The sequence below is a fragment of the Felis catus genome, chromosome B3 (genome assembly GCF_018350175.1).
Source record: "Felis catus isolate Fca126 chromosome B3, F.catus_Fca126_mat1.0, whole genome shotgun sequence".
Classification (NCBI taxonomy): Eukaryota; Metazoa; Chordata; class Mammalia; order Carnivora; family Felidae; genus Felis; species Felis catus.
Genome location: NC_058373.1, coordinates 42,365,001 through 42,390,000, shown reverse-complemented (window position 1 = coordinate 42,390,000; position 25,000 = coordinate 42,365,001). Strand labels below are relative to the sequence as shown.

At 44.5% G+C, this 25,000-nt stretch overlaps 1 protein-coding gene, 1 long non-coding RNA gene and 1 other non-coding gene across 15 annotated transcripts in view; 1 reads left to right on the top strand and 2 right to left on the bottom strand.

Annotated features, from left to right (window-relative positions):
* TLN2 (talin 2) overlaps positions 1-25,000 on the top strand; it is a 442,548-nt gene that overhangs the window by 121,587 nt on the left and 295,961 nt on the right. The window lies entirely within an intron of this gene.
* Positions 9,342-25,000, bottom strand: part of LOC111560810 — a 24,118-nt gene continuing 8,459 nt past the window's right edge. The window contains exons 4-6 of one of the 3 annotated variants that reach the window (XR_002742902.2): positions 13,149-13,325; positions 10,375-10,572; positions 9,342-10,035 (exon numbers count right to left, since the gene is read on the bottom strand). This is a non-coding gene — a long non-coding RNA (uncharacterized LOC111560810). The remainder of the gene's footprint in view (positions 10,036-10,374; positions 10,573-13,148; positions 13,326-25,000) is intronic. The other 2 variants (XR_006599165.1, XR_006599164.1) reach the window with 2 other exon arrangements.
* LOC111561242 lies at positions 16,166-16,269 on the bottom strand. The gene has a single exon (XR_002743595.2). It is a non-coding gene; the product is annotated as a small nucleolar RNA U13 (small nucleolar RNA).

Here is a 25,000-nt window from a genome sequence, read left to right as displayed (position 1 = left end):
CCTGGAGCCTGCTTCAGATTCTGTGTCTCCCTCTCTCTCTGGCCCTCCCCCCATTCATGCTCTCTCTCTGTCTCAAAAATAAATAAATGTTAAAAAAAAAAATTAAAAAAAAAAAAACTCCTAAGGAATAGATAAAATCATGTAGCTTAGACAGCCTTGTGCCTGTCATCAGATGCCAGGCTGATGTCATTTGAAGTCATGGTTGTCTATACCTTCATTCGGACCTCTGGCTTTAGAATTTGCCATCAGTTGGGTTGTGTTCATATGTATATTATATGTTTGCTTCTCTTTGTTAATTTTTGTTGATGTTTATTTTTGAGAAAGAGCGTGAGCAGGGGAGGGGCAGAGAGAGAGAGAGAGAGAGAGATGGGAAGACACAGAGCATGAAGCAGGCTGCAGGCTCTGAGCTGTCAGCACAGAGCCTGACATGGGGCTTGAACCCATGAACCGTGAGATCATGACCTGTGCCGAAGTCAGACGCTTAATGATCTGAGCCACCCAGATGCCCCTGTTTGCTTTTCTTCATGGATTTTTACAGATGTTTGAAAAACTTTGGTAAGATCTGGAAGTTCCAGTCTGTTTCTGTTGCCCATGATGGGTCTCCTAATCAGGTGAATAGAGAAGAGCTTAGAATCCAAAGGATTTCACGTCAGAAAGTATCTGCCTTCATTTTGTACTCAAGGGGGAAAAGAGACCCTCAACGCAAATGACTGATGTCAAGTCATAAGTTGCTGGAAAGGATGAGGGTAACAACGTTGTAGTCCTCACTCGAGCTGCCACCGTGGTGTTTGTGTGCATTAGTTCATGTTAGAGCTTCTTTACAAGAATGCTGTCGCTGTTCCCGTTGGACATGTAAGGAGGCTGGGTCTTGGGGAATGGAAGGCACGTGCTCAAGGTCACATGACTCTTGTCCTATTCTGTCTGGCTATAAATCTTTTTTATCTAGAACCCTGCCCTGCCTCTTGGCTCGATCTGCTTCTTACAGCTAAGTTGCTAAAGCCAGCCATGTGTCCTTAGGTGACACATCTCGTACAAACTGAGGGGGATATGTACAACGTTCTCAGAACTCCCTGGAATGTATACCCATCTTTTAGAGATGATTTAAAAGCACCATGTGAGTAACCTGTGCCTACGAGTTTGTGACTCGGTTCCACTAGCATTGATTGAATATATCCCCGTGTTCACTTTGGAAATGGGGTCATTTGCCAGATCCTTAGGGACCTCCCCACCCTCTTTGTCTGGACATATTTTCTCGGGCCATTGGCAGAACCGTGCTTGAGGTTAGGACCATTTCTTTTCTGTGGTGATGTCTGAGTTCAGTCGGATCTTCTCAGGTATGAGAAATGGGTGAGAATTGGCTCATTCTGCTTTTTTTTTTGCCTGTTTTGGCTTCCTGTACTTGGTTTTTTTATCGTACCTTTCGTAATAGCGTATCCCTTGTGCCTTGCGGGAAATGGGACCCGGGCTTAGTTACATTTGTGGGCTGTTTTGACCAAAGAGACCCCTGGGGTGGTTGAAGGGATGTACTGACTGAGCCCCAGGGCGGTGGTATCTCCCCAGGTGCTGTTGGTGTTCAGCAGAGCTGAGGCCTTCCGGATGTCACCCTCCTCTCTCAGCACTCAGCACCACTGCCTTCTCTGTCTACATCGCGGCCTTGGCATCCTGCCGAGGCTTGCTGATCCTGTGTCCTCAAGACTCTCTGTGGTGTGGTGTTGGGCCAGTACCTGTGCTGCCAGTGGGAACTGCTGGAAGAGAAGTTGGGAGAGGAGCATTCTAAAGGCTTTTGTTCTTTTTTTTTTTCTTTTTAAAAAAAGGGGTTAAATGTTTATGAGAGAGGGAGGAAGGGAGAGGGAGAGGGAGACAGCGTGTGCAGGGGAGGGGCAGAAAGAGAGGGAGAGACAGAATCTGAAACGGGCTCCAGCCTCTGAGCTGTCAGCACAGAGCCCGACGCGGGGCTCAAACTCACGAACCGTGAGATCATGACCTGAGCCGAAGTCGGACACCTAACCAACTGAGCCACCCAGGTGCCCCATGAGGCTTTAGTTCTGCATTAATGCCAGAATTGGGCACGGAGGGTGGTCAAGAGTGGCAGTGATGGGCTTGGTCAGGTAGACTGTGCATTTATTATTTTCTCTTCTGTCGATACTCAACAAACGGAATAAACAAAACAAGGGGAAAAAATCCATATCTGTTTTTCTAATGAGTATGAAAACACTGGTGCATTGTCTTGAGACACGGACGCATGTACATGCGTAACCATCGTTCTTGGGTACTCTGGCTGCTGGTCTGCGCTCATGCGTTCCTCGGGCTATGCTACTGCGTCTCCTCAGGGTCCCCTTCAAGGCCCAGGGAAGCCAACACCAGGACCCAGGAGTGGCCCCTGCTGTGGGGTGGCCTGGCTCATTACAGTGGTCTCAGAGAATCTTCCTGCAGTAGTTTAACGGACTTCATTTGCTGGGTAGGGTCCCTCAGATCTTAAAGGTGTCCTGCCTCCGAAGGGAAGTAAACACTTGGAACCTCAGGTCTCCATCAACCAGGATGCTGGTCCAAACGAATCTCTGACAGATTCTGTCCCAAGTGATTTCTGGTTCTCTTGGCCAGTTTGGTAATCGTGTTTCTGTGTGGCAGGTGATGGAAGGGTTACAGACGCCGGCTCCGGTCGTCAGGGAGCTTATCCTGTATGTGTGCAGACGAAGCGATGAGTAACTGAAGACTTGGACCGTGGTGTTAACCAGACTTAAGTGTATGTGTGGGTATTGCAGTACGTGTGACGTACAGCAACAGATGGCCTGTGCAGAGTCCATTACACCCTATATGTGCATCTCCGGTGTATAGACTTGGGTACATATGCAGGCACGTGCACCCATGCCCTTATGGTACCAAAGAGACCCCGAGCCGTGAGCTGCTTTTTGGTTCTTGGGAAGGCTTCAAGGGAAAATTCTAGGGACATGGGTGTTGGGAATGTGGGATGGGTTTTGGACCCTTGGTGAGGAGCGCATCCTACAGCTGGTACAACTAGGGAGGCTGTGAAGTGTTGGGTGCTAGAATCTGGAGTTTTCTTTGGATTCTGCAGAGAGCATTTTTTTTTTTTTAATTTTTTTTTTCAACATTTATTTATTTTTGGGACAGAGAGAGACAGACCATGAACGGGGGAGGGGCAGAGAGAGAGGGAGACACAGAATCGGAAACAGGCTCCAGGCTCTGTGCCATCAGCCCAGAGCCCGACGCGGGGCTCGAACTCATGGACCGCGAGATTGTGACCTGGCTGAAGTCGGACACTTAACCGACTGCACCACCCAGGCGCCCCTGCAGAGAGCATTTTAGGTGATGTTGACTATATGGCAAGATTTGGTCTCTTCTGGGAGGGACGCTGAGTGTCCTGACGAGTTAGACTGGGACCTTTGGCCTTGTACTGCTGGGGATGGGAATAAAATTCTCAGGCTTCTGCCTCAAGAAACCACTGGCCTGTATTGTTTTTTTTTTTTTTTTCTTAATTTCTTTTCTTAAAAGAAATTTCTTGAAAAACTTTTTTTGAATGTTTATTTTATTTTTTGAGAGAGAGAGACAGAGACAGAGTGTAAGCAGGGGAGGAGCATAGAGAGAGGGAGACACAGAATCCGAAGCAGGCTCCAGGCTCTGAGCTGTCAGCACAGAGCCTGACACAGGGCTTGAACTCACCAACTGTGAGTTAAGTCAGTTGCTGAACTTAAGTCAGATGCTTGATCTATTGAGTCACCCAGGTGGCCTTAAGACAAACCTTACTTAAGGAAGAATCCACCTGGCTTATCACTTGTTACTGTGTACAGGTGTTTGAGCACAGCAGGAGGGTCACTGCACTCTAATATCTCTCAGGGACAGAAGTGACCTCACATCCTTGGGGAAATAGTAGTGAGTCAGTCCCAAAGATGAACTCCTGCCTTGGGAACCTTGCAGAAAACTTCCACCTTGTTCCCACCGTTGAGATAGGAAGATTCTGACAGATTTTATTTCAACCTGGAGTTCACGGAGATTTATAGCTGAGTATAGTAAGGCTTTAACTCTTGCTTCATGGGCTGGCTTTTATCTTGAGGGTTTTAACCACTGCCCGCCTCTTTTTCTCAAAGAGAAAAATGTGTTTTTTGTTTATCTTTGTAGAAGTATAAGGCGATCATTACTGAACTCATATAAAAGTGGAAGAATAAAATAGTTACTCCAAAACCCACAGCAACTTGTCATTTTGATAGATTTCCTTCTAGTCTCTTTCGGAGCATATTTAAAAACTTTAAAAAAATTATTTTTGAGAGAGAGATAAAGTGCGAGCAGGAGAAGGGGTAGAGAGAGGGAAACACAGAATCCGAAGAAGGCTCCAGGCTCTGAGCTGTCAGCACAGAGTCCGATGCGGGGCTCCAACCCACAAACCATGAGATCATGACCTGAGCTTAAGTCAGACGCCCAACCAACTGAGCCACCCAGGCACCCCAACATTTAAAACCTTATTTCTCCAGGTTATAAAAATAACGTGTAAAATATAACAAATACTTTAAACACAACATGCAGGTATTTATCTTGGAGACAGTTAATATTTTAGTGCTTTTCCTAGAGTTGTTTTTTGTTGTTGTTGTTGTTTTTTACTTTTATTAAGTTTTATTTAAGTTCTCTCAGGTTCAAACTCATGGGCCTGAGATCAAGAATTGCATGCCCTTCTGACTGAGCCAGCCAGGCACCACCCCCTCCTTAAAGTTTGTTTAGTAGATGTTTGCATACTTGGAATAAAATTAGGAAATTTTTAATATAGTTTATATTTATATTATTTTCCAATTCATATTGACAATGCTTATGTTATTTCAAATTGTGTAAACGTGGTTTAAACTGATATAGCCACGTAAGTGACTATATCAATTAACTTGATCATTTGCTATATTTGTAGTGGTGGAAAATTATCCTGATGGTATGGTAGGCTCTGAAGACATTATCCAAGGAGTCAAAATTGGGCCCCCAGGCCAAATTAAAGTTTTGAAATTAATTCAGTTTGTGTCAATCTCAATACACAGTAAGAAGCAAGGAGAGAGATTAGGTTAAGGCATGTAGGTCCGGCAGGATAGGTGGACCACAATACTTGTATCCTGGCTTGGGTAGTGTTCGTATATCCTGTGTATTAGCCACCATGCCCTTCCCTGATGATGTGATTACAAGGACAGAACTGAGAATGAGCCAGAGGGCTCAGAAAACAGAAGATTCCTGGACCCCATACACTTGGTCTGTTGCAGGAATTCAGGAGGAAGCATTCCTGGCCACATGTGTCTCTTCTCAAAGCTCCTGTTGAACATCAAGAGCTTTTCTTCTCCCATAATACACCAACTGGGCCAGAATGGGTGTCACCAATGGGTGACCATATTTGGGTGTTTGCTCAAGAATACTGGGTGACCACTTGGTCATTCTGTCCCTTCCTATCTATGTTCAGTGCGTATGTGTTCTACTTCTTTGTAGTTACGTCACACAAGCTGTGTGCTTGTTTACCCTCTGTAAGTCACGTATCCTGTAAGTTTCATCCATTCATTCTCTTCTTCTCTGTAGCAGAACTGAGTATTATTGAAAGGCATGGCCAACACCCATTGTTCGCATTGTTTAATGATGAGAGATAATACTTCAACAGCCATCTTCGTATAAAAAGCTTTTTCAGCATTCTGGGACAGATTGCTAGAAGTGGAATTACATGGGCTGAAGGAATATTTTCAGGGTTTTTAACAAGTACCGTCAGATTATTTACTTGAAGAGAGATGTAGGGGAGAATGGGCTACAACTTAACACCTAGTTGGTTTCTTTCACACCACCCCGTCTCCAATCTCTGCCTCTCTTATTTTTATTTTTATTTTTTCCTGAATAAGCAGAGCACAAATGGAGGGTAGATATGTGGTGGCAGTAATTCTCCTTCCTGCATCTGTCACGTACCTTCTCTCAGGCAGCTTCTCCTATGTTTTATGTGTCTGTCCAGAGATAAACTAGGGGTAGACAAATGTGCATGTATGTGTATATTATTATATACAACTATATTTAAAAAAAATTTTTTTAATGTTTATTTTTGAGAGAGAGAGCACAAGAAGGGAAGGGGCAGAAAGGGAGACACAGAATCCGAGGCAGGCTCCAGGCTCTGAGCTGTCAGCACAGAGCCCGATGCAGGGCGCGAACCCAAGAACTGCGAGATCATGACCTGAGCCGAAGTTGGACGCTTAACCAACTGAGCCACCCAGGTGCCCCACAACTATATGTATTTTAAAGCACAAGTGATCACATACTGTTTACTTCCGAGTGTTTTGCTCTATATTTCATGGGTCTTTGCATATCAGTACTTAGAGAACTGCCTATTTTTTTAAAATTTATTTTCACTTTAGAGTGTGTGTGCATGAGTGGGGGAGAGTGCAGAGGGAGGAGAGTGAAAGAATCTTAAGCAGTTTCCAATGCCCAGCACAGAGTCTTACATAGAGCTAGATCCCATAACCCTGGAATCATGACTTGAGTTGAAATCAAGAGTTGGATGCTCAACCAACTGAGTTCCCCAGGCTCCCCTAATGGCTGCTTAGTCCTCTGTCATGTGGATGCAACATAACTTCCCTCGTTCTCTATTGATAGATATTTTTTTGGTCTCTGATATTTGGTGGGTTCTTAACATCCATGAATAAATGGTATATGGTGTATACATGAATTTGTCTATAAAGTAAAATCCTAAAAGTAGAACTATAGATTTTACAGCTTGATGGACAATACCAAATTTTTCTCCTTCAAGGAAAGATGTAAAGGAATTCTCCTTTCTCCAATCCTGTATCCATACTGTTAGACTTTTTGATCTCTGTCTTTCCAACAGATGAAAAAGTGTCCTGCTGTAGTTTTAATACGCGTTTTTCTCATCAGTGGGGTTGAACATCTTCTCAAAGAACTCCGTTCCTGACTTTCCTTGTTGCATGGTCATACTTTGGTGCCATTGTTGTTGTTGTTGTTACGTTATTGGTCTATTTCTTGTTCATCTGTTGGAAGTCTTAAGAAAGTTCTTTATTGTGAGAGTTGCAAGTAATTTTTCCTAGTTGATCATTTGTCATTGAACTAATATATAGTGTGTATTGCATTGAATATATAGAGATTTTTTTAAATGTTTGTTTACTGTGTGTGTGTGTGTGTGTGTGTGTGTGTGAGAGAGAGAGAGAGAGAGAGAGAGAGAGAGAGAGAGAGAGAGAGAGAAGTGGGGAGGGACAGAGAGGGAGACCCAGAATCCGAAGCAGGCTCCAGGCTCTGATCTGTCAGCACAGAGCCTGATGTGGGGCTCGAACTCATGAGCCATGAGATCATGACTTTAGCTGAAGTTGGATGCCCAACCGACTGAGCCACTGAGGCGTCCCTGCCATGTACATTTTTAAAAAGGAGATGGGGTTGAATTTATCCATCTTTCCTTACATGGCTTACAGTTTCTGTGTTCTACTTGGGCCTTCCCCACTCAACGTGGAAACCGGAGACTTCCGTCTCCTCTCCCCCAGTGCTAAAATGGATTTGCTATTCGTCTCTGAATCATTATCTCCAAGCTGAAAGGGATTCAGGGATCTGTAGCTTAGATGGGGCCTCAGGTGAGTCTCCTGAAGCCAGTCCATTTAGGAATCATCTGAGAGAGAGTGTGGCTGTCTCCCAGGTGATGAATGACCCAGGTTTACTTAAAGGAAAGAAGAGTCTAAGCTACTTGGAATAGTATTCACTGGGAATAGTTGGAAGCTACGTGAACTTTCATCAGGCCATTGGCATGATAGGTGGTGCTCATACAAAGCCAGCTACTCAGCACAGCCCCTTGCAGCATGTGTGATTGACCCTCTTGGCAGTCATGGCCCTATCTGGTAAGTAGGGCCCAGAACAGCCCCTGAAATACCCTACAAAAAAGGGACCAAATCTCTGCTTTTCTTTTTTTTTTTCTTTTAAGAACATTGCTCTTCACATGGTAAATACTGATTGGGCAACAGGACCATGCTTGCTTGTTCTTTGATTTGTGTGGATTGGATGCCTTGATTTGAGCTGACAAACCTTGAATGTGGGGTCTTAGCCATGGTTGCTTACCTGGTGTATGATCTTGGGCAAAGCACTCAGCTTCCTTGATTGGATCTTCCTCAGAAAATGAGATATATCGATGCTGCACGGTTGTGAAGGTAAGATGAAGTAATGAGTCTGACGGTTCTCCTTCAACTGTACCTAGGCCAGGTGGGTACTCGGCCTCAAGATTTTAGGTGCGCAGGGATCCATTCAGAGAGGTTCGTTAACTGTGTGACCTCTTGGGCCCAGGACCATGTGTTTTGAACGTTGACAAGATTGTGAAGCAGATGGTCTGTGATTCTCACGTTGTGCAGCTTTGAGGTGGGCGAGTCAGGGAAAGCTGGTGGGGCTGTGTTGCTTGGGGTCTGTCTGCCTTCCCTTCCCTTCCCTCCCCTCCCCTCCCCTCCCCTCCCCTCCCCTCCCCTCCCCTTCTGACAGTGATCCATTTGGGTCCAATTTTCATTTAGTTACGAGCTCTAATTCAAATTTTTAGACGGTAAGGATTATTTTACACATACATTTAGAGAGAGACTAAGATAATTAGCTGATTTTTGTTCTGAGAATATTCTTCTTCCTCACCTCATTAATTATTGAACAAGAAAGTTTGCCTCCTGTGGGCAATGCTTAGAGGATTTAAATCATGACAATATTTATGTCTTTATGGGTGTTTGCTGATATTAGCACCAGGCCTACCCGCCATCCTGGCACTCTGCCCAGGCAGGGAAGTTGGTCTTTATGTCCTGCAGTCTGTGGGCAGCTGTTCAGGACGACCCCATGCAGTGAACCTTGTGAATTACTAGGAGTTAGTGATGTGACAAGATCCTCATTCTGGTGGCTTTGAGGTTTAGGTGATTGACTGTGTGCTTATGATGTGAACCAAAATGTTTGCTGTTGGTTTTGATTAATGGGGCCTGGGTCCCATTTTAATTACCAAAGGGAAGATCTCGAATAGTAGGTAATGCCTGTGGTCAAAATGTTTTTTTCCACCTAACACTTGTTTATTCATTCGGTTCTGAGATCTGAGAAAAACCTATCTTCCTAAACACCCTGCATTGGCCAATATAATCTAGCAATGTTTGGTCAGAGTAGACATTAATGAAGATTAGAAAAATTAGGTCTCCTAATATGATGTGTAGAAACTGACTTTATTTTTTGATTTATTGGAGTGCACAGGTGGAGGGGAGGGGTAGAGGGAGAGAGAATCTCAAGCAGGCTTCTTGCTAAGCATGGAGACCCATATGGGGCTCAAACCCATGAACCGTGAGATCATGACCTGAGCCAAAATCAGGAGTCTGACGCTCAACCGACTGAGCTACCCAGGTGCCCCTGACTTGTAATTTATTTTTTGGTATCCTCTTGGCTTGGAATTATGTTTGTGATATTGATAGAGGCAGTGGCCTGTATAATTTCTACTGTACAGGGTTTAAGAGACATGGGTTCTAAACCTGTCTCTACCACTGCCTGGCTCTGTGACCTTGCCTAGTCCAACAGCTCTGGGCTTGAGTTTTATCCTTTGCCCCATGGAAGCTCCAGGAGTGTAAAGGCTTGTCTGCGCAGTTGACTGCTAGGGTTTATGCAGAGTAGGTGCTCAGTCATGGTGGTGTGAGTGAGGGAACTGGTCAAGGCTGATTTAATGTGCATTTCATATTCCAGGGATCCTATTCAGATACTTTCTGACCCAGTAAGGTTTGGAGTAAGGCCTGAGATGCTGCATTTGTAACCCGTTCTAGGTGATGCCTAGGTTTGTGCATCACCCTTTGAGTAGCACGTTGCCTTTAGATGAGAGATAATCTGTTCTGCTTTACGTACCTGCAGATCTTTGTAACGTCTTGCTGAAGGTCACTTTGTAAATACAACTTGTTCACTGAAACTGACCAGTAGTCTCTGCGCTGTGGCTGTCGTGACCGAAAAACTGTCTGGTTTAGCTTCGGCACTGGCTTTCAAGTCTCTATTTAGTTCACTTTGCTTTAGAACATGGTCTCCAAGCAGCAGCACCTGGGAATTTGTTAGAAATGCAAATGCTGGGGGGGGGGGTGGAGTGGGGCGCTTGGGTGGCTTCATCACTTAAGCTTCCAACTTTGGTTCAGGTCATGATCTTATGATTCATGAGTTCAAGCCCTGCACTGACAGTGCAGAGCCTGCTTGGGATTCTCTCTCCCTCTCCCCCTCTCCCCCTCTCCCCCTCTCCCCCTCTCCCCCCTCCCATGTAGGCTTGTGCGTGCGCTCTTGCAGACTAAATGAATGAACTCATGTATTATGTGTGTGTGTATATGTATATACATATACATATATATATATATGAAACAAACAGAAATGCAGATTCTGTGGCCTCACCCCAGAGACCTACTGAATCAGAAAACTCCAGGGTGGGGTCAGCAGTCAGTGTCTCGGAACCACCCATCCAGGAGTTGTTGATGTTTCAGAACTACTGCCGTGCTTTAAAACCTTTCAGCACGTTTGCAGGCGATGGTGTAGGCTGCTGGTGGGTATCACGGCACCTCTTTTGTTTGGCTTGTGGGTCACGAGGATATCCTGAAACCAAACAAAAGTTGATAGACAAAAAAAAGTAGGTTTTAGTGAACTTCCCTGAATGGGTGGAAGGTAGAAGATGTGATGACTTGTTGGAAGCCGTGTTTTTATGGATACGTGTTAACGTCCATTGGGCCTGATTTTTCTTACTGTTCTGGAAATTGGGAGACAGGGTTGCCCATTGGAATCACCTGCGGAGCTTTAAAAACTATAGATGCCCACCAGAGGTTGTGATGTCCTTGATCTGGGGTGCAGCCGGGACAGCCAGATTTTTAAAGACTCCCTGGGTAATTCTAGCATTTAGTGAAGATTGAGAATTCCTAGAATAAATGAATGTATCACTTTTTTTTTTCTGAGTATGTTTTAAATTTATTTTTAATTTCCATGCAATAAGTCCGTTGTGTGTATGTGTATGGGTTTCTGACAAACGCATAAAGTTGTGAAATCACCACCACCCTCCATTCCTAGCATTTGGTTTTCATTAACGTGCTTGTGGAGTTTTCTTCCTTAAAATGACACATGGAAACACATGACCTTCACTTGATTTCTGTCATTACTGTTCCTGTTTTGTTGTTGTCGATTGACGTTTCTGTCGGAAATCCCATATCCTGAAATTAGTGCTGCAAAACAGTTGCCTAACGCTAACTTGCTTTGTAGTTTGAAGAGCCTCTTAATTAGTGGTGTGCAGAGTTGGGAAGCATTTATAACTACAAATGGTCAGGGCCCAGTCCAGACTAGTTAAACTAGTGTTGGGACCCTGGCATGGGCTTTTTTTTTAAGGCTGCCCAGGTGTTACTAAGGGACAGCCAGGCTTGGAACCATTTCTCTATGATTGTCCCTTATTTATTTATTTTTTTTATGTTTATTTCTGAGAGACAGAGAGAGAGTGTGTGTGTGTGAGCGGACAAGCAGGGGAGGGGCTGAGAGAGAGGGAGACACTGAATCCAAAGCAAGCTCCAGGTTCTGAGCTGTCAGCACAGAGCCCGATGCTGGACTCGCACGTGTGAACTGCCAGACCGTGACCTGAGCCGAAGTTGGATGCTCATCTGACTAAGCCACTCAGGAACCCTTGATAGTCCCTTAAAATGCCTGTGAGTCCTAGATCATGGGTTCCGGTAAAGGTCCGTATCCCTTTTCTCAGCCCAAAGTGCTTCTGATATTCTTCTTCTTTTTTTTTTTTCCTTCTGTGACACGAATCTGGGTGCATTTTTGAAAAGGATTCAAGGAAAATGACTTCCTGATGATTGAGGATAGTTGAAGAGAAATGCATTTTTTATTTTTGCCTCCTTGTGAAATACTGTTGATTGGCACAGTATATCTGTCGTCGTGCCTCTTTGGACTGTGTGTGGAGTTTTGTAATCATGTGGAGGTGTGCGTAGTGGTCGGAGGGAGGTCAGCTCACTGCTGTCCAGGCTCAGCTGTGCTTTTGTTGTGGGAGAGAGGAAAGTGATGCACGGATGCTCTCTGGCTAGGGCTTTATCAAGTTCATGGAATGCTTTTCTGACCAATTTGTTGATGCTGTGACGTTGTTTTTAAAAGATGTTTTCTTTTAAAACATTCTTTCTTTTAAAACATGTCTTTCTAAAATGAGCGCCTGGGTGGCTCATTTGCTTAAGCGTCCAACTCTTGGTTTTGGCTCAGGTCATGATCTCAAAGTTTGTGGGTTCGGGCCCTTTGCATTGACAGCATGGAGCCTGCTTGGGATTCTCTGTCTCCCTCTCTCTTTGCTCCTCCCCTGCTTGCTCTCTATCTCTCTTTCAAAATAAATATTAAAAAGCATTTTCCAAACAAATAGTATAAATAAGTAGTCCCTTGATCTCTAGGACTAACAGCACCTTGATTTTCAGGGGTCGGGGCTAGTCTTCCCATGGTGCTTTTTTAATCCACAAGCTGAACCAGTTTACCCGGAGGGCCTTAGTTCCTGGAAGGTGAAGTCAGACCATGCACTATATAAAGTTAATAAAAGAAGATTGTCTCACTGGAAGCTTAGAACTTAACCATTTCATGGATAAGGCAACTGAGCCTCAAGGGGAGAAGCGATTTATTTGCTCAGTCCCTCAGCTGGGCCTTACTCCTAGCCCACTGTCCTGGATGGCTTACCCTGTGGTTGGGCTCATGCAAAAGGCTAGATGATGGATAATAAGGGTACAAAGGGTAGTTTTAAAGGGGTGACTCTATCAACGTCAAGCCTGACTGATGGCTCGGCTCCTGTATTGAGGGGATTTTTTGGGTCTTAAGAGCCCACTTCAGACATTGATTGAGGGCACCCTTTTCTTTGTATGGTATTCGGGAAGCTGCTAAATGTCTTCACTTTCTATCTGTCCAGCAACTCTGCTTTTCCCAGGCCTTAAACACCAGCCTGTCTTGGTTGTTACCCTTGGAACATTACCTCTGTTCTTGGACCGAGAGTTTAAGGAGACAGTCATTAATGGCCGTGTGGTATTGAGCACCTAGAAGCGTTTCTACTCCACTAGCTCTCATTCCTCCAGGTTCTCTCCCTGCAAAGTCTTGTTACCAAGTGTTTTGCGTTACATGTAACAGTTTGTCCAAAGCTTCCTAAGTGTGAGATTGGAACTCACCTGTGTCAGATGAATAAACGTGGCAAATTTTGGAACTGGGAAGTCTTTTCAGGAAGATGTACTTACAGAAGCAGATTCTGTCTTCTGTGGCTAGAGGGGCCTTGAGAATATCCTTCCTCCTTGGTTTTACATTTGGGGTCTTACTTGGATTCCTACATTCACATGGTTCCATGTACACTTCCAAAGAGACAAAAAAAAAAATGAAGTTTTACCTGTAAATTAAAAGATTAAATTCTACCTTCTGACCCCTTTGTATGGGAAGTAAAATATCCCTATGTGACAGACTGAGGCCATTTGTGAATCAATAAACGTAGGACTGTCATTCTGAGAAATTGTTCAAGCTTCTGAGAACAAATAGAATGCCTTAAAAAAATATGAGAGAAGATCTATCTGATTTGATTTACTCTGGAGAGAGGGTGGGTGCTTTATAACCTGCTGATTACCATAATAAAACATCTTTATTTTTCAGGGAAACATAAAATGACAATAGACCTTAAAGTACAGTATCCTGTCACTTGCCTCTGGTGGGGAATTAAGGATGGTTCAGTTGTGATTTGTAAAGAGCATACCAGTGGAAACTAAATTTTAAGGCTAACCTCAAAGTAGAAACCATAGCTTGCTTTGGGGGAAAGAATTGATGATTTGCTCTTCCTGGTGCTTTCCCACCACCCACCCCGCCCAACCTTAGTCAAATTTTGAGTAGACCAGTTCCAAGGCAGGACTGATAAACGTGCTCTTTCAGAAGCATTTTCATGTTATACACGTATCGTGTTTTGGGTGTGGAGAGGGTTGTCCTGTTCTCTATGTGCCAAGAATGGGTGGTGGGTGGGACTTGTACCTGGACCAGTGCACTTTGCTTAGTCTTCGGGGGCGGTGACTGTGGCATTTCTAACACATGCACCACTGAGTAGGCCCAGGTCTGGAAAAGCATTGTGTCCGTGTTGGGGGTGATAGTGCACCTTTAGTGGGGAGGGTTAAGAAGTCGGTGCTTGGTTTCAGACAAGGGTCTCACAGAGGGTGTGATTCAAGTCAGCGTCACCATGGAGGGTGGGAGCAGGGTGAGCCCAAACCTGTCTGTCAAAAACCTGAACCCTAGGATTACTAGCCCCCTGTGGAACTGGAAGGAAGGAGCACCAGTGGATGATGGGTCATTAACTCAGGTGTTCATTCCCTCAAAGGGTCAGTCGGACATCTGAACACCCACTAGCCATGAAGCTCTTTGGAGAGATTTTTAAAAGTTGAAAGTATGCTTCCTGCTGTCCATCTGGTCATCATCTCCCCCTTTGGCTTGTTTCTTCCAATAAACATAATCTGAAGAGCTATGTCTCAGGCCCGTTGTTAGGCACAGGACACTAAAAAGGTGAGCAAAAGTAAATATTTGTACTTAACTACTAGACCTCCAGCTGTTGACTGTGCAGGTATGTATAAATAGTCATACTTAAACTCAGTCCAAATGAACTCATTGTGTCCTGGGTTTCCATTAAACTTAACAGCAAAAAAATGAAAAAAATGAGTAAATGCTTCTCAAGAAGCACTCTGTAACGGTGGGGGTGGGAGAACCTAAGACCCAACCCCTATAAAATGTGGTACGTGTGCAGAGGGAGACATGTACAAGGTATTACAGGATTGCAGAGGCATGGTACCCATCCGGTTCTTAGGGTGGGATAGCTTATCACCAAGGGCTTCCAGAGGGAGGGAAAGAAAGGAATGTTAGCCAGAGCCAGGCTGGTTGGGAATGTTGGCGGGTGGTGGTAAGGAGGGAAGGCCTCTCAGTCAATGCAGAGGAGCTGGGAAAACAGTTGCAGGCTGGGAGCTCACTGTGGAAGTCCCAAGATGTTCCATGTTGATGGGGTATTAGGATGGTGACAAACTGGAGAGGTAAGTGGAAGCCAGGATATGGCCGGCCCTTCTGCCTGGCGGCGGTAGTTTGGATTTGATCTTGAAGGGGTTTAGGCAGCGGATTCACAGGGGCGCAGTGCGTGATCTAGTTGAAAAGACAAAATTAACATATTCCTGGGTAACGTGGCCAATGAGTTCAGTGCGAAGATTCATTGGTATGTCCCTAATGGGATGTATGGAGAAGGGGAGGGATTCAGAGATCATTCCCTGAACTTTGAGATGTGGAAGCTCTGTCCTGCTGTCCCGTGGATGTTTGCTACGGTTCTTGTGGAGGACAGAACAGACACAGATGCTGTTCTTCCTCAGGTGAGGGAAGATTGGCAGGTTTCAGGAACCAGGCCATAAGCTTATGAAGTCAGAATTAGGAGGTTGACTCCCATTTTTGTCCAAGCTTGTTGACCTGATTTGCTGATGCATTTTTGGTTCTTGGGGACAGGGCCACCGGTGAGAAGGTAGAAGGAGCCCAGATCCATTAAGAATCCACCTGCACGGGGGACTTCTGCAGCTGTGTTACAGTGATGTTTCATAATGACTGTTCTCCATACTTCTGTGTATGTTTAACATTTTCCATAATTGATCAAAATAAGAATAATACCTTCGTGGGTTTGTGTGAGAATTCAGTGAGAACTGATGCAGGTGAAGATCTTGCGCAGCGCTGTGCTTGCTGTGTGTTGACCATTGCTATTATTGTCCACTCCTGGCCAAATTCCTCTTTTCCTTCCCCACTCTTCCTTCATGCTCTTGACTTCCTTGACTTTCTTGGCCCTTTCTCTCATTTCTGTCCTTGGAATTTGCCCCGTGGATTTCAGACAGTCGGACTTTTCTGGTTTTGTCCCTGTATAGTTCTCGCAAGGGCATGCCTGTCTCTTCTTCTCTGGCTGATCTTGTGCAGGGAACCATCTCTACTGAGCACCACTCCTAGGGTGACCACCCAGGGGTCAACATGCTTGACTGGTACTTCATGTGCCCAGATCCCTCCTTGTGTATAACGTGCGTGGGGGGTGGGGAGGTGGAGAGGGGTGTTGATGGGGAGACAATGAGCCAAAGAGGCCACAGTAGATAATATCCCCCTTTATACAGTGGGTGTCTTCGTGTACTGTGATTTTTTTTTTCCTGAATGTCAGATGGGTAACATCCCAGTGTCGTAACAAGGTTTTAGGGAGGCACATGTCACACAACGGCGTGAATACCCAGTCATCACGCTTGGGAACTACAAAAGGATCTGTAGTGTCCTATTCTTTACATATAAGTATAAACTCTATGACTCTGTGCCTGTGGACGTGATTATTTATATACTTAATACAACATCAGGGATGCTTGTTTCCATTTTGTATTGAGCCATTATCAGTGACTTTCAACCTTTTTAACCTTCTGGCTGCTCTAGCTGCTTTGCCAAGTTGCAGATTATTTAGAAACCATTTGTATAATATACTGGGTGAAAAGATTATTGAGAAGAACTTGGTGATGAATCCTTCCATAAGAAGCACAGAATACCAGACTGGCTGGCTGGCACAGTCAGAACAGCATTTTGACTCTTGATCTCGGGATTGTGAGTTCGGGCCCCATGTTGGGTGTAGAGATGACTATAAAAAAAGAAGTAAATTTAAAATACAAAAATGCATAGAATATTTATGACTTGGGAAGTGCAGTCGTGGTGGGAGGCTTTTCTCACTTGTTTATCGGTAAGATGTCCTTTTGAAGTAAGTGGTATCTCCCTTTTACTTAACCATTGTCATACACCAAATATTATTCTAGGATTCTTTTGCCAACAAAAGAAAACTGACCCTGAACTGGTTTAAACCATAAAGGGAATTGAGTGGTTCTTTTGACTGAGAAATCCAGCCATGGGATGGACTTCAGGTATGATTTGTTCCAGAGATGCATGCTTGTATTGGGGATCTAGTCCATGCCTCTAGGATTCTCTTGGCTCTACTTTCCTCTGTATGTTGGCCTCTGCCACACACAAGCTGTCTACAACTCACTGAAGCACAGATACCCTCAGGAGGTCTAGGTCTTAAGAATGAGTGCTCACATCACCCCTGGAAGAGCCCACCAACTTTGAAACAGGGGAAGTGGAAGTCTTGACATGGACTAAAGCTGGAGGTTGAGGTTGTGTGTCTGCCTTCTACCATTCCTTGTGCCCAGGGGAATGGATGCCACCACTGGGCTAGACCCCAGGATTTGCACCCCAAAGCTGAGAAATGTAGTCAGTCTCTGCAGAAGCGCAAATGCAAGCAGACAGTGTTAAGAGGAAATGAGTACTATCGAGGCCGCTCACAGGTGTCCACTCAGGGACTGGCCTGGGGTTTGCATGCAGTGCTCTCGATCCAATTTCAGAGCCTTTTAATCCATCTGATACCTCCTTTAAAGTTGGTTTCTCCAAAGCACTATTTGATAACCTTCACGCTCAGTGTTCTTGAGGAAGCCTTGGGTCTTGGTCTTTTGCACGTTGCTGTCTAGGAGCACGACTTTGTCCACATCATCTAATTGTTGAAGAACTCCATATGCTCAACTCTGCAATCAGGTGGTTGGGCTCTATTAATTCATCCTATATTTACTGAATACCAGTTATGCCAGGCTCTATGTTGGGGACTGTAGTTATCATTGTATCTAATGTAGACGTGGTCTCTGCTGTTAAGGGGCTTATTGACGAGTGGGAGGGACAGGCATTAATTAAATGGTGTAAGATGGAACGTCTGATACATGCCTGGCCCTTGGCAAATAGTTTTCATTCAACGATTAACTACACACATGCATGATTTTATGCTGTGTTCAGTACTCCTGTGGGGAGCCTTGAGAGGGAGGATTGCAAGGAATGAGAAGAGAACTCAGGATGGGGTCTTGGGAATGTCCATGTGCAAAGCCTGGGGATGGTGTGAAGGGCATTGTGGGCTTTTTGAGTGTCTACCCTATGGGAAGCTGATGTCCTTCCAGCCCTAACATTCCCAGATTTAATGAGGAGTCATATCTGGCTCCTTTATGCTCTTTCTCTCTAAAAAAAGAAAATAATGAGGAAAGTTACCTGTAGTGATCTCGGTAGTTGTTAGAATTGGTTACTCCCTCCCTGAACCTGTTCTTCTTAATGTTAAATACTCCAGGATGTAAATTCCTTAAAAATGTTCATTGAAGACTGGATAAAGAAGGTGTGGTATATATGGATACAATGGAATATCATTTACCCACAAGAAGGAAATCCTCCTCTTTGTACCAACATGGATGGACCTTAAGGGCATTATGCTAAGTGAGATAAGTCCAGACAAATACTATCCAACCTCACTTATGTTCAGAATCTACTAAAGCTCAACTCCTAGAAACAGAATAGAATGGTGGTTGCCAGGTGCTGGAACATGGAAGAAATGGGGAGATGTTGGTCAAAGGGTACAAACATTCAGTTATAAGGGGAATGAGTTTGGGGCATTTAATGTACAGCATGGTGATGAGAGTTAACCCTGTGTTACAATGAAATTTCAAAAAAATATCTTCCTTGCTTTTCTAGGCCTTCTAAAAATATGAAAATGTTCTAGAAAGTGGAAAGCTCTGCCCTGTACCAGGTGTGTATTGGATGGTCCCAGCCCAGCTTGGTGGCTCTTCGCTAGTCCCCATTCTGTCCTGGAGCTCACAGCACCTCTTTTCTGAACTCACAGTGCTGGTGCTTTCTGGGACATCTCTGTCTCTAGCATCTTTTCATGAATCTTGACAAATACTCTAAGCATTGAGAACCAGGAAGGAAGACCTCCGGTTTACCATGTGTTCCTAGAACAGCTTCTCCCCACAAACACCCAGAAGAAAACCCTGCACAGCATAGACACAAAGGGTCATGTTTTCCTGAAAAGGACAAACCTCCGTTCCATTGCCTTGCAACTCTTCCAGGCTCTGATCTGCTTTGGGACATATGTCATTTCTTTGAGCATCCATTCCTAAGTTAACCTTCTACCCTCTGATCATAAATTTTTTTGGGAGAAGCGCCTTTATAAAGGAAGTTTGAGTATAGTTACCAAAACAAACAAAATCTCCGTGGAGATTTAGAGGTGGCCTCAGGGAGCAGCTCACTGGATGTTAGGGCTTTTCTTTTATTGGCTGATGTGTATAGGAAAGTTATGGGGTGAGGGACAGTATAATACACTTCTTTGCTCTTTCTTCCACATGGTGCTTGTTGAGATAATGATTAAGATACTGGGGGAGTCCGCATTCTTCTGTAGAGGAGGAAAGAGGGAAAGAGTGGGGGGAAAGGCAGAGAAATAGGGCTGGAAACATCTCTAGTGAGGCAACCTCTTTGTAACCCCATATTTGCACAGTATGTCGTGTGTGTGTGTGTGTGTGTGTGTGTGTGTGTGTGTGTGTGTGTGTGTAGATGCGTTCTTGCTTGACTTTGCTGGCAGACTTCCAGGCATAGCAGAGGCTGCAAATATTTTTGGCAAATTGGCACATCCTTTTTTTGTGCTCAAGCAACTCAGGAACAGTTGTGCCCTGTTGCCAGCCCATGAAATCCACGTTGCCTTGTGCACAGGGGAAAGAGAATCATCCAAGAGGCCTCATGCAACCTAACCTGCTTGGGTGTATTAACAGTGCCTTGTTGTGACTAGGCACTCTTACTTGTGTAAGACATAATCAGAATGTCAACTGTAAGCTAAGGGTGTTTGTGTCCTAGATGGATCTTGTAGTTCTTTCAGCGTGCTTTGAAAAGAACACCCTGGGAGGACGTGGCTATCCCGGTGAATCCCAGGTCTTGGGATTTTGTTTCCTTTCTCTATGTGCTGATTCTGTCAAATAGTAGAGCCAGACAGGCAGGACATTGGGTGGTGCTGGAACATTCTGGAAAACTGGAAACTTGATGAAGGGGGAACAGCTGTTGCTTCTGGGGGAAGAGCAAGTCCTGTGATATGAGGTGTGGCTGGTTGACTGGCGGACAATGTAAGGAGGCAGGTAGGGACTGACTTCAGTCCTCATGGACTCTGAAGGGAGTTCTTTTCTGACCTGTTGGTGACCAAGAGAAGCAGTTGCTGCAAACCACGTGGCTTCATGGAAATAGATTCTTGCTGGGGACTTATCCTTCAAGACAAAACCACACAGTTGAGGTGAGGCATGGCTGATCTACCTCTGTGTTGGATTCATGGAATAGGTTTCAAAATGTGGATAGATTTTTCGGGCAGTTGATTTGGTTTTCCCTTGATAGAATAGCACCTATTTTATTTAGTTCGACCCTCTGCTTTTGTCATATTAACTTTGGTTCTTTCATTTCTTGCCCCACAGATGTGAGTGAGCTGGGGAGATGTTTTATAAAAGAGAAGCAGGGGCGCTTGGGTGGCGCAGTCGGTTGAGCGTCCGACTTCAGCCAGGTCACGATCTCGCGGTCCGTGAGTTCGAGCCCCGCGTCGGGCTCTGGGCTGATGGCTCAGAGCCTGGAGCCTGTTTCCGATTCTGTGTCTCCCTCTCTCTCTGCCCCTTCCCCGTTCATGCTCTGTCTCTCTCTGTCCCAAAAATAAATAAACGTTGAAAAAAAAATTAAAAAAAAAAAAAAAAAGAAGCAGAGAGGAAGGTGGAGTTTGGACTGTTCTGTCATGAGATAGTCTTTCTTTTTTCCTTTTTTTTTAAAGTTTATTTATTTTGTGAAAAAGAGACGGAGATAGAGAGAGACAGAGAACAAGTGGCAGAGGGGCAGAGGGAAATGGGGAGAGAGGATCCGAAGCAGTCTCTGTGGTGATGGCAGAGAGCTGAATGTGGGGCTCAGACTCACAAACTGCAAGATCATGACTTGAGCCAAAGTCAGACACCTGACTGACTGAGCTACCCAGGCATCCCAGGAGACCATCTTTCTGACGTCACTTTGTCCTAAGGTTTGTTCTTTCTGTCCAGGTGCCAGCACAGGATAGAGAGCCCCTTAGCACCCAGAGCCAGTGAGAGTCTGAGCCATTGATGGTTTGTGAAGCCATTTTGGTACCATGGACAATGTGGATGGAGGAGTGAAAACAGACTGGTCATTCCACAGGGTCAAGGCAAAGTCCCTAAGAGCAGGGGGTGCTTTGGGCACCATCTTTCATAACCACGTGAGTAATGATAAAGTGCAATTTTTAGAGCGTTTACAGACCTGAGCATCTAGAACTAAATGCCTTGTGGTAATGTGATATGCAGAGATTGTGAGAGGAACTATGCTTCAGTCCATAGACTTTTGATCTCTTATGTCATAGTTCCTTTACCAGTCCCTGCAGACTAACTAGAATCCTCAGAATCTAGTTAGGGCTTAGGAAGAGGACAGTTGTTACTCAGGGAAGAGAGAGGATGAGGAAACAGTATTGAAATGGTGGCTCTGACCATTTGTCACAGAAACCATTGGTCATTGAGGGGACCATTACCTGTTAATTAACTCTCAATCATTATAGATAAGTGTATCTTTAAGGTATGGCTTTACAGATCATTTGTAGTGGTTTAAATTTCGTCAGGTAGCCCTTCCATTTCTATAACCTGTTGGAAAACATGTTGAGGTGCTATTAAAAATAACTCCCAAGTGGGACATCAAAATCCACGTGCAGGTAGATCTGTCACTCCACACATAGAAGGGTTGGACCTTGAGTGGGCCAGGGTAATAACCCTTCTCTGGCTATATCGACATCTTTGTTGCTTGTGTGTGTGTGTGCACACACCTGCACACACACACCAATGCCAAAACCACACTTAATTGACCTTTTCCCATATTCCTGTTGTCATCCTCAATGAGAATGGTATTTGGCACTGACATTGTTTCTCAGTTTATTCATTATCTCCTAATCATTTTTATAATGGTGATAAGTCTTAATGCGTTTATTTCATGCCCCTCATTTAAATCTTACAGACCTATCCCCAGGCCCTCTAAAGGGATCTGGGGTTACAACTGTGAAAGTGGACATAAAAATCTTGGAGAGGTGATCACAGCCTGTTGTTTGGATGCCTAGGGCTGTGCCTACATGTTTCTCAATCTATTCTGGTCTTTCCCTACCATGATTTTATACATATGTTTGAAAGGTATGAGACTATACTTTTTAGAACCCAGAGTTAGTCTGCATCTTCTTTGGAAGGTCTTCAGTGATCTGTCGATGGGAAGGCAGCCTGATAAATTTCTGATCTTCATTCAGCTGTTACTGCCACTCTGGTTGTGAAATGTGACAGGACCATGGCCAACTGTGTAATGTTGAAATATGTTCCATCTGAAATTCCTTTCTATTCTCTACATTGCTATGTGAATTAAGAGGTTATGACTTGCAGTGATCAGGAGGCTTAAATCACATTTTGAATTTGCCTAAAGAGGATTTATTGGTTTTCTCCTAATCACAAGACATTGGGCAAGGGGGCCACTTACAAGGGGTTGCAAGGGTATAGAGAGCTTACATTTCAGTGCAAGACTGTGTTTGTGAAAGGGCACTTAAAGGTATAAGGTAGAACGTGGATGACAACTAGTAAGGGTGATGTACTCTAGGTGGCAATGCAGAAGTGACCAGGAAACTGGGGTCCTGGATGTCTGCCCTCTGAGAGCGTAGGATTCCAACCTGAGTCAAGAAGAACAGACAGGATAAGAATAACCGAGAACAAGGGAAGAAACTTTTAGGGTAAGGCCACACATGAGTGTGGAGGTGGGAATGGGTGAGAATGTTTGGGACTGTGTGCAGAGTCTTGGAATGGTGGATTTATGTGTTAAGAGAAAAGTGAAAGATCAGGTTGAATGATAGGAGTGGACATGTATCCTGCTCCTTGGGCCAGTAGAAAACCCAATTTAGCTTAACCCGTTGAGATAACATATTGGCTTAGAAACAGAGAAAAGGCTCTCTTTTCAGGTTGCAGGCATGCTTCTCCAAGGTCTGCTTTTCTCTCCCTAGATGTCTTCATATTGATAAGATGGCTGCCAGCAGCAACCGAGGCTACATGCTTTTCTGTTCACATGTGTAATAATCAAAGGACCTGAGCTTTGCTCTCGCTGGTCCAGTCTTAACCATCATGGCAGGCAGGGGAATGCCATGTGCTTACGTCTGGGTTTCTGCATGTCCCACAATTGAAATAGAGATGAGGTTGTACTGATGGGTTTATGCCAGTAAGGGTCAACCTCTGGAGCACAGTTTGGGGCCCATGACTCCAAAGTCCTGTGGCTGCGGTATAGTGATTTCCCAAAGGAAAATCTATAAAACTAGAAAGGTCAGAGGATAGGTTGACGATGAAAAAAAATGTCAATTCCATCTTTAAATTGGGGCAGCTCTGATTTGTAGGGTAAATGATCTTGAGTTGAGTCTAGACTTTATAGGCAGATCCTCTTGGCCTGATGACAACATTTGTCTTGGCTTTTGATGAGAAGAATGTTTAATTACCATCTGCTCATGCCCAGAAGAACTTATCTGGTGACCAGTCTTCCCTCTTGCCCCCATCATCTCTTTTTGCTCCTCACAAGGAGTGTGCATGCTCACCGAGCTGGCTTGTTTGAGGCTGTACAGAGTGCCAAACTCCAGTGTCTCTGCAGAACTACCTCTCTTTCCTGTAGGGCTCCCTGAGAGAGATACCTCGCTCACTTAAGATTGCTCTGTTGGAAGTTATCCAGTTGAATCTATCTGTTCACGTTAACACTAATCACAAATTAGGTAGAATTGCTGAAGTTCGCTAGTGCCATTCAGAGGCAGGCCATCCATCCATCCATCCATCTGTTTATTCAATAAATGGGTATACTTGTGATGTGCCAGGAGCTATGCTGGCCACTAGGGATGAACCCGGGTCTAGCGCACAGTCCCTACCCTTGAGCTCCCAATCTGGTTGGGGAAGCCAGGAAATCCACAGTTCTACTTTTATGTGGTGCATGTCCTATGCAGTATGCTATGGAAGTTTAGAGAAACAGTATGTCTCTGAACTGGAGGATGAAGCTTAAGGAGGATGCTTAAAACCGGTTTAGAGGTTAAGGTTAGGCAATTAATAGGTGCTTAGAACAGAGGGAATTGTGATAAATAAAAGCTACAAGGGTGGTATTGTCAGAAAGTCACGGGTGTTCCTCTGTGGCTGGAGCTGGAATTCCCCCTACCCCCCATGTTAGTTAAATTCTAGTTAGTTAACATACAGTGTAATACTGGTTTCAGGAGTAGAATTGAGTGTGATTTATCATTTACAAAACCCACTGCTTGTCCTAACAACTGGCTGGGGCTGTAATTCTTGAAACAAACAAACAAAAACCAAAAAAAAAAAAACAAAAACAAAAACAACAACAACAACCCAAAAAACCCAGGAGGTGGAATGGAAATGCAGACTCCCAATTCTTCCATCCAAGATTCTAATCTGCAGGTCAGGAGAGTGGTCTGGGAATACCATTTTCATCTCCAGCTCCTTGGGTGGTTCTGATCCTGGTGGTCTGAAGAGTACTGGTTTAGAGGGCTTTGTGCAGGCGCAGGGCCACAAACGTAGGCTGGAAAGGGGGGAGAGCAGGAGCCGGAGTGGCCAGAAGGGTTGCAGAAGGGTGGAGGAGAATTTTTGGATCTCCGTGTTCCGTAGGATCCTGGAGGAAGTTGAAGGCCTTTGGCAGCAGAGGATATTTAGAGCAGGAAATAATACCTTAGGCTTATTTATGCACAATTGAGCTAAAACATCTTTGCAGAATTAAAGACTGGTGAAGGAATCACTTGGCTCTAAACTCATGCTGCTGAGAATTCGGGTTCCAAACTTAAAGTGCAGTTCTTGGTCTGCTAGCCGGTCTCCCAGTTGGGAATTACTTACCCTTATTATGTTAGCACAGTGATTTTGTAATGCTCTTGAGTAACCTTGGAGGCCACTCTACAAATTACTTGATTTATTATTTAAAAACAGGATTGATTCAAGACTGAATAAATGTGTAATATTGAATCCACATGGGGGAGGCAGTGAGAGAGGTGTTGAGCATTTATCCAGTTAGGGGTGTTTGCAGACCATATATGTTGGGTGGGTCTCTTTTTCATAGAATCATTAAGACTTAGACACTT